The sequence below is a fragment of the Astyanax mexicanus genome, chromosome 21 (assembly GCF_023375975.1).
Source record: "Astyanax mexicanus isolate ESR-SI-001 chromosome 21, AstMex3_surface, whole genome shotgun sequence".
NCBI lineage: Eukaryota > Metazoa > Chordata > Actinopteri > Characiformes > Acestrorhamphidae > Astyanax > Astyanax mexicanus.
This window is the reverse complement of record NC_064428.1, coordinates 9,452,420-9,471,618: the sequence shown is the minus strand read 5'-3', so window position 1 is coordinate 9,471,618 and position 19,199 is coordinate 9,452,420. Positions and strand designations below refer to the sequence as shown.

At 34.6% G+C, this 19,199-nt stretch overlaps 1 pseudogene; it reads right to left on the bottom strand.

Annotated features, from left to right (window-relative positions):
* LOC125780461 (exosome complex exonuclease RRP44-like) overlaps window positions 1-19,199 on the bottom strand; it is an 83,988-nt pseudogene that overhangs the window by 54,347 nt on the left and 10,442 nt on the right.

The following is a 19,199-nucleotide window of genomic DNA, read 5'->3' as shown; positions in this document are numbered from 1 at the left end:
TGTAGAATCAGGAAATATTTTAAAAAGAACCTGTTTGACAACATGAAGCAGAAAAAATATCCCAAAAAGCAGCACATTATTATACCCTCATCTGAAGAAATTCAAATACAGATGAGAAAACAAAGTCATTGCTAATTTATCAGTCTGGAAAAGGTTATAAAGTCATTTCTAAAGCTTTGGGACTCCAGAGAACCACAGTGAGAGCTATTATTCACTAATGGAGAAAACACTGAACACTGGTGAATCTTCCCAGGAGTGACCGGCCGACCAAAATTACTCCAAAAGGGCATGAACAACTCATCCAGGAGATCCCAAAAGAACCCAGAACAACATTTAAAGAACTGCAGGATCTCACTCGCCCCAGTTAAGATCAGTGTTAATGATTCAATAATAAGAAAGAGACTGAGGGAAGTCTTCCAAGATAAAAAAAAAACTGCTGACCAAAAAGAACACAACGGCCCGTCTAACTTTTACCAACTAACATCTTGATGATCTTCAAAACTTTGGGTAAATATTCTTTTGACTGAAGAGACCAAAGTGGAACTTTTTGGAAGGTGATGAACATCATCATTTAACACATCACCTCTGAATGGCTTAAAAAAACTAAATTAAGGTTTTGGAGGGTCTAGTTAAAGTCTGATTGAGATGCTGTGGATGATCTTAAACAGGACGTTTATTCTCCAATGTGTCTGAATTTAAACAGTTCTGTAAAGAAGAGTGGAACAAAATTCCTCCACAGAGATGTGAAAGACTCGTTATCAGTTATCAGTAAAGCTTGATTGGGTGGCACAACTAAATTATTAGATTTAGGGGGAAATACTTTTTCACACAGGACTAGATTAGTTTGAATGTTTTTTTTTTACTTTAATAAATAAAATTATCATTTAAAAAATGCTTTTTATATTTACTCAGGTTATCTTTGTCTGATATTAAAGTTTGTTTAATAATCTGAAAAATATCAGTATGACAAAAAAGCAAAAACAAAATAAATCTGTAGGGGCAAATACTTTTTCATGCCACTGTATGTATCCAGTTTTATAGTCATTTTATCTCTTATAAACTTTCTTTTCTTAGTTTATTTTATTTTCTTTTCATATTCAGTGAGTCTGATGTCAGTGTCCTACATTTCTTTTAACACCTCTATTCTCTCTGGCAAATTGAGTTTTTTCTTTTAATTACTGTTTTTTTTACTTAAATTACAATTTTTTCAATTGCAGTTTCATTATTTTGTTCATTTTCATTAACAATAAAAACCTTTTATTTTGAAATTGTGTAAAATTATCGTGATGTTTAATTGGAATGCAGGTGTAACGTAATTTCCAGCTCCATCATCAGATTTCTGAGGTAAACTGAACACAGCACATGATAATCTCACATCTGAAGAAGAATTTAATATCAGATTATCAGTTTCTGTACAGAATATTCTCAGATATCAGATACAGGACGCTCATATCATTTCATATAACAGATTTCTGTGATGAAGCTTAAAAATCACTGAGATCTTCAGAGCTTCTGTTCACTGATATCTGTCCTATTTATATTTATAATATTTACTGTATTTAAACAATAAACTCACAATCATTAACAATATATTTACAAACATATCTATTTAATTAACAATAATAAACAATAAACTCACAATCATACACAATATATTTACAATTATAATGATTTAATTACCAATAATAAACAATAAACTCACAATCATACACAATATATTTACAATCATAATGATTTAATTACCAATAATAAACAATAAACTCACAATCATAAACAATATATTTACAATCATAATGATTTAATTACCAATAATAATAAACTCATAATCATAAACAATATATTTACATAAACAATTTAATTGTATATTATTATGATGAAGATTCGATAAGTGCACACAAACTCTCTTTCACAAAATGCACACACACACACACAGTCACAAACACACATACACACAAAAATACACACACACTCATACACAAAAATACACACACACTCATACACACAAAACTACACACACACTCCTACACAAAAATACACACACAATCATACACACAAAAATACACACACATACACACACAAATACACACATACACACAAAAATACACACACACACTGACACAAAAATACACACACACACACACACAATTTTTACAATCATACACACAAAAATACACACACTCATACAAAAATACACACACACACACAATCATACACACAAAAATATACACACACACTCACACACAAAAATACACACACACACACTCATACACACAAAAATATACACACTCATACAAAAATATACACACACACTCATACACACAATCATACACACAAAAATATACACACACACTCATACACACAAAAAAACACACACTCATACAAAAATACACACACACACACACACATACACACACTCATACACACAAAAATACACACACACACTCATACACGCAAAATATACACACACACACTCACAAAAATACACACACACACTCATACACACAAAAATACACACACACTCATACACACAAAAATACACACACACACTCATACACACAAAAATACACACACTCATACACACAAAAATACACACACACAATCATACACACAAAAATACACACACACACTCACACACAAAAATACACACACACATACACACAATCATACACACAAAAATATACACACACACTCATACACACAAAAATACACACACTCATACAAAAATACACACACACACACATACACACAATCATACACACAAAAATACACACACACACACTCATACACGCAAAAATATACACACACACTCATACAGACAAAAATACACACACTCATGCAAAAATACACACACACACACACTCATACACACAAAAATATACGCACACTCATACACACACAAATGCACACACACACACTCATACACACAAAAATACACACACTCATACAAAAATACACACACACACACTCATACACACAAAAATATACACACACACTCACACAGAAAAATATACACACACACACACACTCACTCATACACGCAAAAATATACACACACTCACACACAAAAATACACACACACACACACTCACACGCAAAAATACACACACACACGCACTCATACACACAAAAATATACACACACACACTCATACACACAAAAATACACACACACTCATACACACACTCATACAAAAAAATTTACACGCAAAAATATACACACTCAAAAATACACACACACACTCTTACAAAAAAAATATACACACACAAAAATACACACACACACTCATGCAAAAAAATATACACACGCAAAAATACACACACACACATACAAAAAAATATACACACACAAAAATACACACACACACTCATACACAAAAATAAACACACACACTCATACACAAAAATATACACGCACAAAAATACACAGACACACTTATTCACAAAAAAATACACACACACAATCATCCACACAAAAATACACACACACACTCATACACACAAAAATACACACACTCATACAAAAATACACACACACACACTCATACACAAAAATATACACGCACAAAAATACACAGACACACTTATACACAAAAAAAATACACACACACAATCTTACACACAAAAATACACACACATACACACACACTCATACACACAAAAATACACACACTCATACAAAAATACACACACACACACACATACACAAAAATACACACACACACAGACAAATATACACAAGCACTCATACACACAAAAATACATACACACAAAAATACACACAAAAATACACACACACTCATACACAAAAATACACACACAAAAATACACACACATACACATGCAAATACAAACACCCATACACACAAAAACACACACACTCATACACAAAAATACACACACACAATCATACACACAAAAATACACACACTCATACAAAAATACACACACACACTCTCTCTCTCTCTAATGTGTGTTCTTGTGTTCAGACGGCTGTGATCTCACACTGGATCCAAACACAGCGTACAGATCTCTCTCTCTGAGTGAAGAGAACAGGAGGGTGGAGTGTGGAGGAGAGCAGTCGTATCCTGATCATCCAGAGAGATTTGATTGGTCGCAGGTTCTGAGTAGAGAGAGAGTTACTGGACGCTGTTACTGGGAGGCTGAGTGGAGCGGAAGAGGAGCTGTAGCTCTGAGTTATAAAACCATCAGCAGGAAAGGAGACGGTGATGATTGTGGGTTTGGAGAGAATGAAAAGTCCTGGATTCTGAGGATCTATAATAACAGATACTCTGTTCTTCACAATAATAACAGCACTGCTCTCCCTCCTCCTCCCTCTCCCTCTAACAGAGTAGGAGTGTATGTGGACTGTCCCGCCGGCACTCTGTCCTTCTACACCATCTCCTCTCATACACACACACACTCCTCACACACACACACACACCCTCCTCACACACACCCTCTTCACACACACTCCTCACACACACCCTCACACACACCCTCCTCACACACACCCTCTTCACACACACCCTCACACACACCCACACACACATCCTCCTCACCCTCACACACACACTCACACACACCCTCCTCACACTCACCCTCACACACACACTCACCCTCCTCACACACACCCTCACACACACACTCCTCACACACACCCTCACACACACACTCACCCTCCTCACACACACCCTCACCCTCACACACACCCTCACACACCCAAACACTCACACACTTACACACATTCTACACCACATTCACTGAACCGCTCTATGCTGGGTTTGGGTTAGGTGAAGAATCTTCAGTGTGTCTGTGTAAAATAGAATAGTGTGTGTGTTTGTGCTTGTGTGAGTGTGTGCTTGTGATTGTGTGTGCATTTTAAGAGAGTGTGTGTGTGATTGCATGCATGTGAGAGAGTGTGTGTTTTTGATTGAGTGTGTGTGTGTGCACTTATCGAATCTTCATCATAATAATCTAGAATTAAATTGTTTATGTAAATATATTGTTTATGATTATGAATTTATTATTATTGGTAATTAAATCGTTATGATTGTAAATATATTGTGTATGATTGTGAGTTTATTGTTTATTATTGGTAATTAAATAGATATGTTTGTAAATATATTGTGTATGATTGTGTGTTTTGTTTAAGAACAGTAAATATTATAAATATAAATAGGACAGATATCAGTGAACAGAACAGAAGATCTCAGTGATTTTTAAGCTTCATCACAGAAATCTGTTATATGAAATGATTATGAGCGTCCTGTATCTGATATCTGAGAATATTCTGTACAGAAACTGATAATCTGATATTAAATTCTTCTTCAGATGTGAGATTATCATGTGCTGTGTTCAGTTTACCTCAGAAATCTGATAATGGAGCTGGAAATTACGTTACACCTGCATTCCAATTAAACATCACGATAAGTTTACACAATTTCAAAATAAAAGGTTTTTATTGTTAATGAAAATTAACAAAATAATGAAACTGCAATTGAAAAAAAGTTTTTGGTAATTGAAGTAAATAAAAACAGTAATTAAAAGAAAAAACTCAATTTGCCAGAAAGAATAGAGGTGTTAAAAGAAATGTAGGACACTGACATCAGACTCACTGAATATGAAAAGGAAATAAAATAAAATAAAGAAAAGAAAGTTTATAAGAGATAACAATTACTATAAAACTGGATACATACAGTGGCATGAAAAAGTATTTGCCCCCTACAGATTTATTTTGTTTTTGCTTTTTTGTCATACTGATATTTTTCAGATTATTAAACTTTAATATCAGACAAAGATAACCTGAGTAAATATAAAAATCACTTTATAAAGGATCATTTTATTTTACTAAAGGAAAAAAAAAATCCAAATCAATCTAGCCATTGTTTCCTAAATCTAATAACTCTTGGCGGCAACAACTGTATTCCCGCTTTACTGATAACTGATAACGAGTCTTTCTCATCTCTGTGGAGGAATTTACTTCCACTCTTCTTTACAGAATTGTTTTAATTCAGACACACTGGAGGATTTTCCAGCATAAACGTCCTGTTTAAGATCATCCACAGCATCTCAATCAGACTTTAACTAGACCCTCCAAACCAGAATTTAGTTTTAGTTAAGTCATTCAGAGGTGGACTTGTTTGTGTGTTTTGGATCATTGTCCTGCTGCAGAACCCAAGTACACCTGAGCTTGAGTTCACGAACAGATGGACAGATATTCTCCTTCAGGCTTGTCTGGTAAACAGCAGAATTCCTGATTCCATCTCTTACAGCAAGTTATCCAGATCCTGAAGCAGCAAAGCAGCTCCAGTTGTTCATGACCTTTTGGAGTAATTTCTTTTGGTCGGCTGGTCACTCCTGGGAAGGTTCACCAGTGTTCCATGTTTTTTCTCCATTAGTGAATAATAGTGAATCACTGTGGTTCTCTGGAGTCCTAAAGCTTTAGAAATGACTTTGTAACCTTTTCCAGACTGATAGATTATCAATGACTTTGTTTTTTCATCTGTTGTTGAATTTCTTCAGATCAGGGTGTAATAATGTGCTGCTTTTTGAGATCTTTTATCTGCTTCATGTTGTCAATGTTTAAGTGATTTCTGGTCTGGAAATAGTAACGTAATTAAAGTAACGTGTTACAAAGTAAGGCATTACTGACATCACTGCTGGTGTACCACCTCAGGATGCCTTAAGTACCACTGTACTAAATAATTAATAGTAGAAGATAAATAATTATAAGTAAATGAATAATAGGTAGTGATGTTATCCTGTTATTATTTTGTATTGACCCTCAGTTCTACAGTGTTGAGGTTCTGTACAGACTCATGCAGTGCTGCCTCTGTCCTGCAGATGTCACCATTACCCAGATTTAGAAGTGCACTCCAGGGAAGTTTTCAAACAAAACTAAAAAATAAGGAAAGAAAAAAGGCAGAAATGCAGAAAAGGATGTATATTAATAAATGAAAGTGGAGACATGACATATCTTGGGTTCATACGGTCTGCAATATATATTTGCATGTGTACTGTCTCAGTTTTGTAGGTTCTGGGCTGCACTAACAACACTTCATTGGTTACATAAGAGTTAAATAAGACATATTTCTTTAATTATTTTAAGCATTCATCCACCCCCATGCTTAACAGACATGTTTTCACTTGTTTAGAGAGCTAGACAGCTGCTTATAGGAGCCCATGGCTGCTGATTGTTGGGGTGAGGTTGAAGAGAATTCAGAGTTGTCATAAAGCATTAAATTTTCATCACCATCGTACCAAATCTTTATTTAATAATAACTGTGAATAAGCCACAGTCATAACAAACTAATTTAGTATGAAATCTTTGTAAAGGTTATCTAATGTCAGGTTGGATGTAGCTATAACGTCCAGTCACAACACATTATTTTTAACATTACCATATTTATAGTCATATATTAAAACTGCTAGATATTTGTCATCAGCAAACTCTTGAAACACGTCATTTAGCAGTTCCTACACAGCGACAGAGACAACAGTGCTGAGATAACACTGATTTTCTTACAATCTGAAGCTTATAATGGCTAAAACAAATCAAATTGAGCATAAGAGTTAAATCTCTCAATAAATGAGAGATGTGAATGACCACACCCATCCCTCACATGGACTCTTCGCTCTGATGCCGTCTGGCAGAAGATACAGGAGCATACGAGCCTCCACTACTCTCCACTACTCGCAACAGCTTCATCCACCAGGCAGTCAGACTCCTCAACACACAGAGATAGAACTGAACCCCACCCACCCACCACTCACCCAACACACTCACACAAAACTAAACTGAACACCCCACCCCCCCCCCCTTTACACACACAAAGACTGAACTTCACCCACACACACACACCCAGTCAGCACACAGAGACTGACATGTCTTTATTCCTATCAGCAATATTTGCTGCTACTCTTAAAAACTATAAACTCTCTTCCTCAGTAACTGCTGTGATTATTTATGTTCTATATGTTACAGTATGTTACACATCTCTGCACCTTATCCTCACTATACACTTTATTATACCGTATCGGTACTGCACTGTCCTGTCTTTAAATTGTCTCATCTTTTGTATTAATTGTTATTTAGTGTTATAATTATAATTTTATGTTGCACTGTCGTCACTCCTGCACTTAATGTTGTCTATTGCTTGTTGTTCTATGTTGCACCATGGTTCCGGAGGAACGTAATTTCATTACACTGTGTACCTGTACTCAGATGTAATGACAATAAAAGCCTCTTGACTTGACTTGACTTGAAATCTCATTCTAAATTCATAAAAAATAAAATACACCAATCTAGCTTACAATTTAAGTATTTGTAACTAATAAAACTAATCAAATAGGTTCATATTCATTCTAGACACAATAATAACACAGTTTTAGAGTAAAGTAAAATAATAGAAACACAAGGAGACACTCGTAAGATTCTACCATTTATTACACATGATGACATTCTTAAATAAAATCGCTTCACTCAACAGTTCTTGCATAGATATATTACAATACCAATTTAAAAAAGAATTATGAAACAAACCAGTAACAAAAATAAACTCTTCTTTTTCTTTTTTCCTTAATAAAGAACATTGTCATACTAATATTATATAATACAAATCATATTTGGAAATGCTTTTTACAGCAAAGAAAACAACTTAAAGGAATGGAGCGAGAGATCGGAGTGGAATAACTGGGAAAGAGCAGGAGGAGAGTGATGGATTTACAGGAGGAAACTTGGGAGAAGTCCGTAAATAGGAAAATTGACAGTCAGCGCAACACAGACTGTGCTGTTTTATAATTGGACTCTTTCAGAATGTCAAACATTAAGAGACTGATGGATGAAAATTATCCCGAGCTGTTTGTTTTGAGGTTCAGCCTGAGTTTTCTTTGAAGTTCTGAATCCTGTTCTGATTTAAGTTCATTCAGAGATCAGTCAGAGTTCTGAAAAACTGAAGCAGAAGATGTTGGTGGAGTCGGTTCATCTGTACACAGAAAATCCAAAACAAAGTTTGGACACAGTTTTGTTCTTGAGGAGTTTATGAGGGAATGTAACATGTAACACAATACAAAACTGACGTAACAAACATTAAACACAAGACACTCGAGAACATGAAGACACGCCTATTTTAAAGTTGGTTTTACAGGACTGGAGGAAAGTTGGAAAGTTCTAGGCATTAATAGAGTAAAGGTGTGGTAGAAGCTCCAAAGTACTGAGTAATTATGATAAAATATAAGATATGTTCCAATACACACAGCAAAGTTCTAAAATCTGGAGTTAAACAAAAATGTGTGAAAGTATTAAATTGTGTGAGTTTATTCTCAAACTTAAACCACAAGTTGATTTGAGGGGAACTCTTTGGTGGTGTAGAGTTTATTTCAGAGTTTATTCCAAGGTGTTGAGGAGCGGGACTGAACTCTCTAATGGGCGTGTCCCCCAATCCTAGCTCATCATCAGTGTGTAGTCTTGCCCACCAGGGCTTCCTTCCATGAGTTGTTACATTACATTTTATATAATGGTTGTTTGATTAGCTGTTGTTGGCTATTAGAGCAAGTTACCATCTTCTGTACTGTAAAATGTGACAAAGTGCTGATAATGCACTGAGAACTGCAGTGCAGGATTAGAGCTGCCATGCAATGGAAAAATACACTGGCATACACTTGTTGAGCATGAAATTGTTATTGTAAACAGTAATGATGCTTTTTGTTGTCATTTCTACTCCTAAATATTCCAGGGTTTTAAAATATTACAATGTTTTTTTTATAATATTAGTTTAATAACACATGTTTGTATTGTTTGTTAACACTGTGAAGGAGTTTATGTTAAAATTAACTCCAGCTGAGAGCTGTGTTTTACTCTAGATGGGATAAATATTTTAACTCCCACAACAATTCAGATTTAACCAACAGGTTAGAGCAGAGGTCACTAATAGGTGGACCGTGTTCCGGGTCCAGACCCAGACGTTGTCCAATCCGGACCCAAACTACAGAAAATGATTTAATTCTGACCGTGTTCCTGTAAAGCGGCGGAACGTTTATTGTCTTTATGGTTTACGTGCTTTATTGCAGCACAGTAAACTCACAGACCAATCATGTGTGCTGTAAGATCACCAAACGCTCTCCTCTGCGAGAGCGCGGAGCCACACAGGCGAAGCAGGCAATGAGAAGTCGGAGAATAAAGCGAGAAAAGATGAGAATACAGATGGTGCGCACCAGAAAAATAAATTAAAATACTACCTTTATAAAACATACTAACAGTAATGTAACCTCGCGGTGTTACTTGGAGGAATTAAAGAGAAACAACCGAGACAAGAGTCCAAAATATTCCACTTTACTCCACCTGATCAGAACTCCTCAGCAAGAAAAAAAACTCCCTCGCTCGCAGGCACGCTCTCTTTGCTCCCCAAACAACCCTACCTCAACATTAAGGCAACCCCCAGAGGACAAAAAGCATTGGCAACGTCCCCCATCAGTTTTACCCACAACATAACAAAGTCTGATACAGTAATAATATTAAAGGAAAACAATATGACTGCAACAGTACGTCCAGCGCAGCTACACATTTACATCTTCATCACCCTGTTTCAGAGATCAAACCGGGAGCAGAACAACACACAACTTCTCACCACAGCATTTAATCAGCCCTTTACTGTAGAATCAGAGCAGGATAAAGATATAACTACATCTTCTGGGGTGTTTATCACTGCAGACCTGGCCTCATACTCCAACACTGAAAACAGGAAAGTGTTTGAGCCACAAAATCCCCTCACTCTCACACTTCAGTACGAAGATCATGCCAGATCTTTATAAACAGGAAGAATCTGTGAGATGTGTGATCTGTTACCCCACTATTACTGAGGGATTTTATGTGAATAGGAATGGAGGGGAGGGTATAAAAACAGGACTAAGAGGAAACAGTCAAACTACAGACTGAGAAAAGGTTTTGAGAATGTAATTTTATAAGTAGTAAAGCAGCTCTTCCTTCTGCAGTGACTTAAATCCAGGGCTTATTCAGCTTCTTGTAACTAAAAATGAGTGTTTAGCTTTTTGTTACAGACTCTAAATATTGTTTTATACTGGTCGTATGTTATTAAGCCTGATGTAGCAAAAAGTAAAACCAATTTTTTTATTATTATTATTATTATTAACATTTTAATAGATTTGAAAGCGGAATTTGATAGATGTTCTTATTAGTGCTGCTGTGAATGCTGAAATTGAGAGCAAGCTGTTAGCTATTTGTTAATCCATTTTATAATCTAAACACTTGTTTTCTCTTGTAGTTATTTTTTTAATATCAGTGTGATAATGGGCTACAGGTGAATTTGATTGGACCTTGTTCTATATGCTGTTGACTGTTGATGTTTAATGTGGCTAAAATGTGCTCCAACTGGTTTTAAACTGCTTGTCTGCTTTCCTTAAGAAAAGAAAATGCAGCCAGTTCCTCATTCATTCCAGTGGAGTTTGTGTACAAATCTACAAAATGCTGTTTAAAACAATCCAACCTGGCTTATTAGGAAACCCAAGGGCGTAGGAGCGGGTTTGATATTGGGGGGGGGGGGACACATTTGCTAATATGAACCAAAGCCCACCCTACATTTTCCTAGAAAAACATTTGCGGAATTACTTTTAATCCCAAATAATCCCTTTTTTCTGTATTCTGTTTATTATTAGTTACATCCAAGTAAAGGTGATTTTACAACCTAAACATGTTACTCCACATTACATTTACTGTTGCTAGAAAAAATATACATGAAAGGTCTGAATTATATACATATGACAAAAACTGATCAGTTATAACCTAATATTTAAAATAATATAACAGATTTGATTAATATTATTATTAATTATGTATTGTATGTTGTATATTTATATTTTCTCCAAACTGACTAGCATTGTGTCCCGCACTTTTAATTGTTTCTACTGAAAGCACTTCTTATGATGGTGTCCTTTTATGAAAAAGAATGTAACTTTACGTTTCATAGGGATTTTTGTTAGAAGTTAATATAAACGTTAGACGTCGGGACATGTGTTCTTACTGTAAACTACAAATGAACAGAAGTCAGATTAGATCAGTTTCTTAACCTGTTCTTACCTATTCTATTGCATACTCCCACTGTTCTGCATATTGTAGAGCTTTCTCTGCTTTAAATGCACATAATAAAGTAAGTGATGGTGTTGGAAATTCCCTGGGAGCAGGTAAACTACATAGACCATAATTCTTTGCAGCAGGATAAGGCGGGGCTTAGAGGTTAAAATGGCACTGTCGGCCATTTTTTTATTTCAACTGTTTGGCATGGTCTGAGGATTTGAACCTCTTTTGGATTGTGGACTGAGCTTCCAATGGATGTGTGTTTGTGTAAGTTTTCTGATTTATTACTTAATTCATTTATGTTAACTTGTCCAATTTGAATGTGATTGGGTTTATTCTTTGCTCACTTGGTTTGTTGTTCCTTTTGTTGCACTATTTGTATTATTTCACTGATCCTTGTATTTTGTTTATTTGTAGATAAAACCATCCATCCTGTGTATCCATCCTGTAGATACAACCATCCTGTATAATCTCTCCATTCACCCTATGTCTCCCTACATCATCTTCCTTCCTCCATCCATCCTTTCCTCAGCCATGCATTAACTGTCCATTCATGCACCTGCTCTGCCTCATTTTGAAATATGCTGTGACTCTGAGAATAAACTGCATCAGTTGAAGTCTGTTCATCCTCCTGTGTTTTAATGGACACACCATCACGACAGCCACCCTTCCACCAAATGCAATCCAACTAAACTTTACAGATGGTATGATGTGTCTAATACACTGCTGGACATACATGATGATTGATTTATGATCCATAGGGGGCTAAGAGATTTTAACAGGTACACTCAGTAAATGACTGTTTATTAGCTAATCAGTTGGATCTGGTGGAAAACACATTTTTAAGGGCAGTGATCAGGGTTAAGAAACTGCTTTAAACTACCAACATTACCCAGTGTTGTACTAAATTCTGTCTATCCTCTACATCCAGCTTCTAGCTGACTAGTTATCTAAATGACTGAAAATTAAATAGTTATTAGCTAGTCAGGTACAGGATAAGCTGAACATTTTATATCTTTTTTTTTTTTTTTTTTTAAACTAAGCTAATTCCAAAACTAATTCCGAAGTTAAGCTAACTGACTCTCACAGGCTGTATTTTATTAAGCGCAGAGTTGGTATGTTTTGATTAGTGCATTTTTAACCAACTATCAGGAACATAGCAGTTTACATGGTTTACATTACCATTACCTTTCTTTTAGAAAAATCGCTGTATATCCAGATCTGGTTTAAAATCAGCTGCTGCATTCCGATCGCTGCTTAATCTCACAGCGGGGGAGGGGCTTCCCCCCACCAGCACACTCTCCTGCGCACGCTGCAAAACCAGCAAGCTGATTGGCTGTTTCTACTGAGAGGCGGAATTCCTGAACCGGCTCCGTGATTGGCGTTAAGAGATTCCCCATTTACTCAGCGATCACCTGTCTCCTCATTAATAGTACAGCTGATCTGAGCGAAACCGTTTCATTTTTGGGGGGGACAAATCCACCTTTTTCTAATATTGGGTGGGACATGTCCCACCCATCCCCCCCGGTTCCTACGCCAATGTCCAAAATATAACTTATGCTGGTCTGTTCTGGTTTACATACACTTAAAATAAATGTATGTAAATGTATTTATACAATTAGAAAAAAGTCCTTTATATTCTACACTTGTTTAAAATACATTTATAAATTTTAGAATACAATAAATTGAATTTAATGCCCAAATATTTGTATCCCATGTAAGTTAAATGTAAATTATTTTGTAACTGTTAATTTTTCATACAAAATATAAATATAGAGATCTGTCACAATAATTACTTAATTAATCACATTAAAATTAAAGGTTTAACATGAATGAAATCCAATTAACATAAAAAATACATGGGATTTATACAATCAAAAACGTTATTGAGACAGACCTAAAAACATGTTCTGGTGTACATACATTTACAATAAATGTACACCCAATTATTTCTATTCCATGTGGGTTAAATGCAAATAATTTTCTAACTTTATTTCTTCCCATATAAAATAGACAGATCTGTCGCAATAATTACATAATCAGATTATTGTACAATATACAGGCATAACCTCAGTAATTGTTGCTGACTTCAGAATGACTCACTGTGTTTAGAAAATCAAATTAGAATGAATGAGGCAGAAAGTTAACTTTTGCCATTTAAACAATGAAATTCCTCCCAGTTCTTTACTGTCTTAAAACAGAAGTTTGATTTGTCTGAACCTTCTTAATACTTAAAAGTGAATTGTTCTTTTAAAGTAGTGTTTAAATGCATTAATATGCTGTTATAGTATCACTATATTAGTAGACTGAAATGGTCTTTAAATGACAGTTTATGGGATAGTATATCATACGCAATGGTTATTCTAACAGACCTAGAAACATATGTAAAATGCATTTATAAATACATTTGAATATTAAACTAACTTATAAATGTCCTTAGATCGTATTTTATCTATAAAAATACACACCCATATATTTATTATTCCAAGTTTTGCAGAGACTGTTCATAATAATCACAGCTACACTGCAGCCATTTTACAATTATCTGAATTATATGATTGTTTTTATGTATGTTTTTTTATATATGTTTTTTCCTACAGTCACGTGACCTGATCCAGCATACAGTGTAAATCGCAGTCCGGATCTGGACCAATATAAATAATTTTATAACCAGCATCTTATTTTAAAAGTTTTGGCGCCATCTGCTGACTGAAATATGCCACAACACCCTCTTACACAACACCGTCACAAAGCTATCTTATTACAACACTGCTGTAAGGATGAAGAGGACACAGCTCAAATAAAAATAACATTACTATTACTGTTATTATTATTAATAACAACAACAATAAAACGAGTAATAATAAGCAATTTAATATGTAATGATATAAATAATATGATTAACAGGCAAACAAATAATTATAAATACAGGGATTTCACTTATTTGCATTAGTTTAATATAGTGTAAGTAGTACCAGTTCGAATAATAATAATAATAATAATAATAATAATAATAATAATAATAATAATAATAATAATAATAATAATAATAATAATACAAAGTAAAATAATAAAATTATAAAAACGAATTCGTTATTAAATATATACTGGTAATAGTAATATGATTAACAAATAATAAAAATAACAATTAATGTAATATAAAAATTAGTAACGTCAGTAATAATATTAACAATTATAATTATAAATTAAGAATTATAAATATAACAATTCGTTGCTTGTATTTATTTAATATGATTTTTTATTTTATTTACTTTTTTGTAAGTAATACTAATTCTACTAAATAATAATAATAATAATAATAATACATTCTTGTTTAATTATTATCATTATTGTTAATATTACTTACTGTTAGTCATATTTGATCATTTTGTTGTTAAGGTTTTATTTGTTTTTATTAGTAAAATATAAGTCAGTAAAATCATAATTATGATTAAAATGTATATTTTCAGGCTGTCAGTGAGAGTGAAGCAGATGGAGTGTAATAATTAATAATATATTAATAATAATTAATAGAGAAACTCTAGCTGCTAAAAAAAAATCTGAGTGACAGACAGTCTGACCAATGAGAGCACTGCGTGGGCGGGGCTGTATCACCGTGACCTGAGCTCTGATTGGTCAGTGTTACAGCGCGAGCTCTCTCCTGGGTTAGAGGAGGGTTAGCTGAAACTCCTCCGTTATGATGTGAAATTTACAGGGTTTAATTTCCACATTCTGAGCGTTATTTCCAGCGTGTAGATCAGGTTTATTTACAGTATCAGTAAGATATCAGTGCAGTATGAGTGTTATTCTCAGTTCTGAGCTCCGTGTGAGGGATATAAAGGAGTTGGACTGAAAGCTGAGGACTTTTCTCTGAGCTGAACGTTACTGGAGCTGAACTGAGGAGCTGCTTCACGGGTTAAATTCTCTCTTTAAAAGGTGAGGAACCGGATACTTTCAGGGGTGGAGCTGCAGAGTGAGTTAGACTGAGTCTAAACTCATATCTAGCTGTATCTGTGGGTCAGTCTGAGGGGGGAAAGGGGTTAGCGTTAGCTAGGGTACAGTTAGCCGCTCCTGAGGCGAATGTTATCCTTTTCCCGCGCTTTTCAGCCCCAGCGCGAGACCCGCCCTCACAGAGCGCGTTCTGCTCTCAGCAGTGCAGGTTAGCAGCCACAGTTAATTACACACAGCACTAAACACTGCTTTAAACACTATGGAGCAGTTTCACACGCTGGGATTAAGGCTAGTCTCGAACTAAACAGCTTTTAGAATGGTTATTTTATAGTCTAGGACTAGACTTACTCCCTGTCCGGAATCCCTGGTTTAACAAAAATCACATTAAAATGTGTATCGTTTTTATTTTATTTTATTTAGTAGTCTTTCTAAATAAAAGACGTTTCTCACTAAAATCCACTAAAGCTGTATAAATAACCCCTTTTAAGTTATAATTAGGTTTGTGATTAGTAAACAAAAATCAAATGTTGATTTCATATGAAGCATTGTGCTATCTGGCATGTTGATGATTTATTAAGCTTTTGTATCATCAGATTTTATCTTGTGTAAATGTGTATCTTAGTAAATAATTGTAATAAATGTCATGTAACATTAATTTAGAATTTTCTTACTAAATAAAAAAAAATCATATAGCAGAAATTCAGCCCCACTTTTCAGTATGGGTTTGAGTGTGGTGATACAGTAATACAGTTCTGAGATGAAACACCAGGAATGTACTTGTAAGGAGTTTAATAATAGGAGTCACTAGGGGTGGGAATCGTTTACTATCTCACGATTCGATTCGATTCCGATTTTGGGGGCCACGATTCGATTCAAAATCGATTTTTGATTCAAAACGATTTGAATTATAAAAATTTCTGCTTCTGGCTTATGAATCTTATTGAAAAAAAAACCCTCCATAATATACACTGGTCCTGGAGCAGGTAATGTGTTACAAAAACAATAAAATGTGCAGGAATGTGGGTCCTCAGTGACAGAGGAATCACTGGGATATCACAATGACGTTAATGAACAATAAATAAATAATAAATAACACTGCTTTATTACCAGGCTACTAGCGGTGGTGTGTAGGTGACGCTGCTGGGCTGATGTGATGATAGCAGTGGAGCGCTAAAGTTCAGGAGCAGCTGCTGATTAACTAGTTAATTTAAGGTCGTTGTATTTCTTCAGAAAGGGGGCAGGAGGTGGAGAAATTAATTCATATGGTCCATTCCTTAATTCCTCTGTGATGAGGAGCTGAAATTAGCTCTGATTAGCTTATTGTATTTTTCCGTTCCGCCTTAAATGCTGCAGCCCGCTGCCACCTGTAGCGTTATTTAAGGTGGAACTGGAAAGTTAGCTAGTTAGCTAGCTAACAGTTACTGAAACTAACTACTAGCGATCTTTTTTATGCTTGTTATGAAGCATTCTGCCATAAAACATTGAAACTACACGTTAATCTAATGTAATATAGTGCTTGTTCTGCCATCTTACCGGTGATTCTCAAACACCTACGCTCTGTGTGTGTCTGGAAGATCTCCGTTTGAAAGGACAAGCGCTATCCCCAGGGTTGCCAGGTCCAACAAAAATACCCAGCCCAAAATCAGTCTAAAACCCGCCCCTCAGAATCGATTTTGGGACATTTTAAATCGATTCTGAATCGTAGTAAATGAGAATCAAGATTCTTATGTGAATCGATTTTTTGGCACACCTCTAGGAGTCACCATGTAGAATAACTTACGCTGTTGGATATCACAATGATAATATGAGAACAGAAAAATTATGATTTTTTTTTTCTATAAATGGATGTGCAGCAGTCAGAATATGTGAAAGATGCAGGGAGTGGGGAACTGTACATCAGTTTAAGTTAAGATGCTGCTGCTTTACTTATTGTAGAGAAAGGCTATTTTATTTTTTTAAATATAAGTGTGTAGTTATGTTTTTCAGCCCCACTAAAGGCACTGTTTCTTCTCCTTTAGCACTGCTGTGGGTCCTGCTGCCACAGTAAACTAAAGAACCACCAATAATCAGGTAAACATATTTAAATTAAGTTTAAAGAACTGTTCCCTGATAAAAAAAAAACAAAAAAAAACCTGAAGTTATTTTAACTAGTGTTCAAGTGTCAGATTCACTGCTGGTGGGTCTGAAGAGTAAGGTGGAACCAAGTCTCTTTAGAATGGAGTATTGTACATACTTTTCTAGTTATGTAGTGAGTGTGGCATTTTCCTTATACATTCTTACACAGATCAGCCATAACATTAACACCACCTCCTTGTTTTTAAACACTTTTTTTTAGGTTAAACTTCATATAGAATTCTGTTCATATAGAATCACTTAGTAGTTCTTATTATTGTTGTTGTTATTATTATTATTATTATTATTATTATTATTATTATTATTATTATAATACACAGGGCAGCTATTATTATTTGTTTGGTGGGTCATTGTTCTCAGCACTGTAGTGACACTAATTAGCATGCTGATAAGATAAGATAAGATAAGATAATCCTTTATTAATCCCGCAATGGGGAAATTTACAATGTTACAGCAGTACAGAGGAAAGGACAGAGAAACAGGCCAGGAAAAAAGATATATAAAAACAAATAATGATAAATCTATATATACAAAAACAATTACAGGAAATATATAAAAGCTACTTTAAAAAAATTATATATAGTAAAGGAAATATATATATATATATATATATACATCTAGTGCATATAGATATAATTATGGTAGGGTGTGACCAGTATTATTGCACAAAGAGTAGCAGTAAATAAATATCAAATAAATAGTAGATAAAAAGTTGAGAGAAATATTGCATGTTAAACATATTGCACAGATGGTGAAGGTAGATAAGGTGACATGTAGTGAGGTAGATATTGCACACGGTAAGCATTACAGCTATACTGAGTAGTATGTAAGTTTGTATGAAGTACTGATGGTGTATGAGGTGTTAGTATGTGTTTCACTCTTAGTATGAGTGTATCAGATACAGTAGGGTTGCAATAAAAAGTTTTGCTTTGTTCAATGAACAATATCTATCTATTTCTATATTAACAATATCTGTTTTACAATTATGCACACAAATTCACTAAAATTGGGTAAATATCTTTTTATTT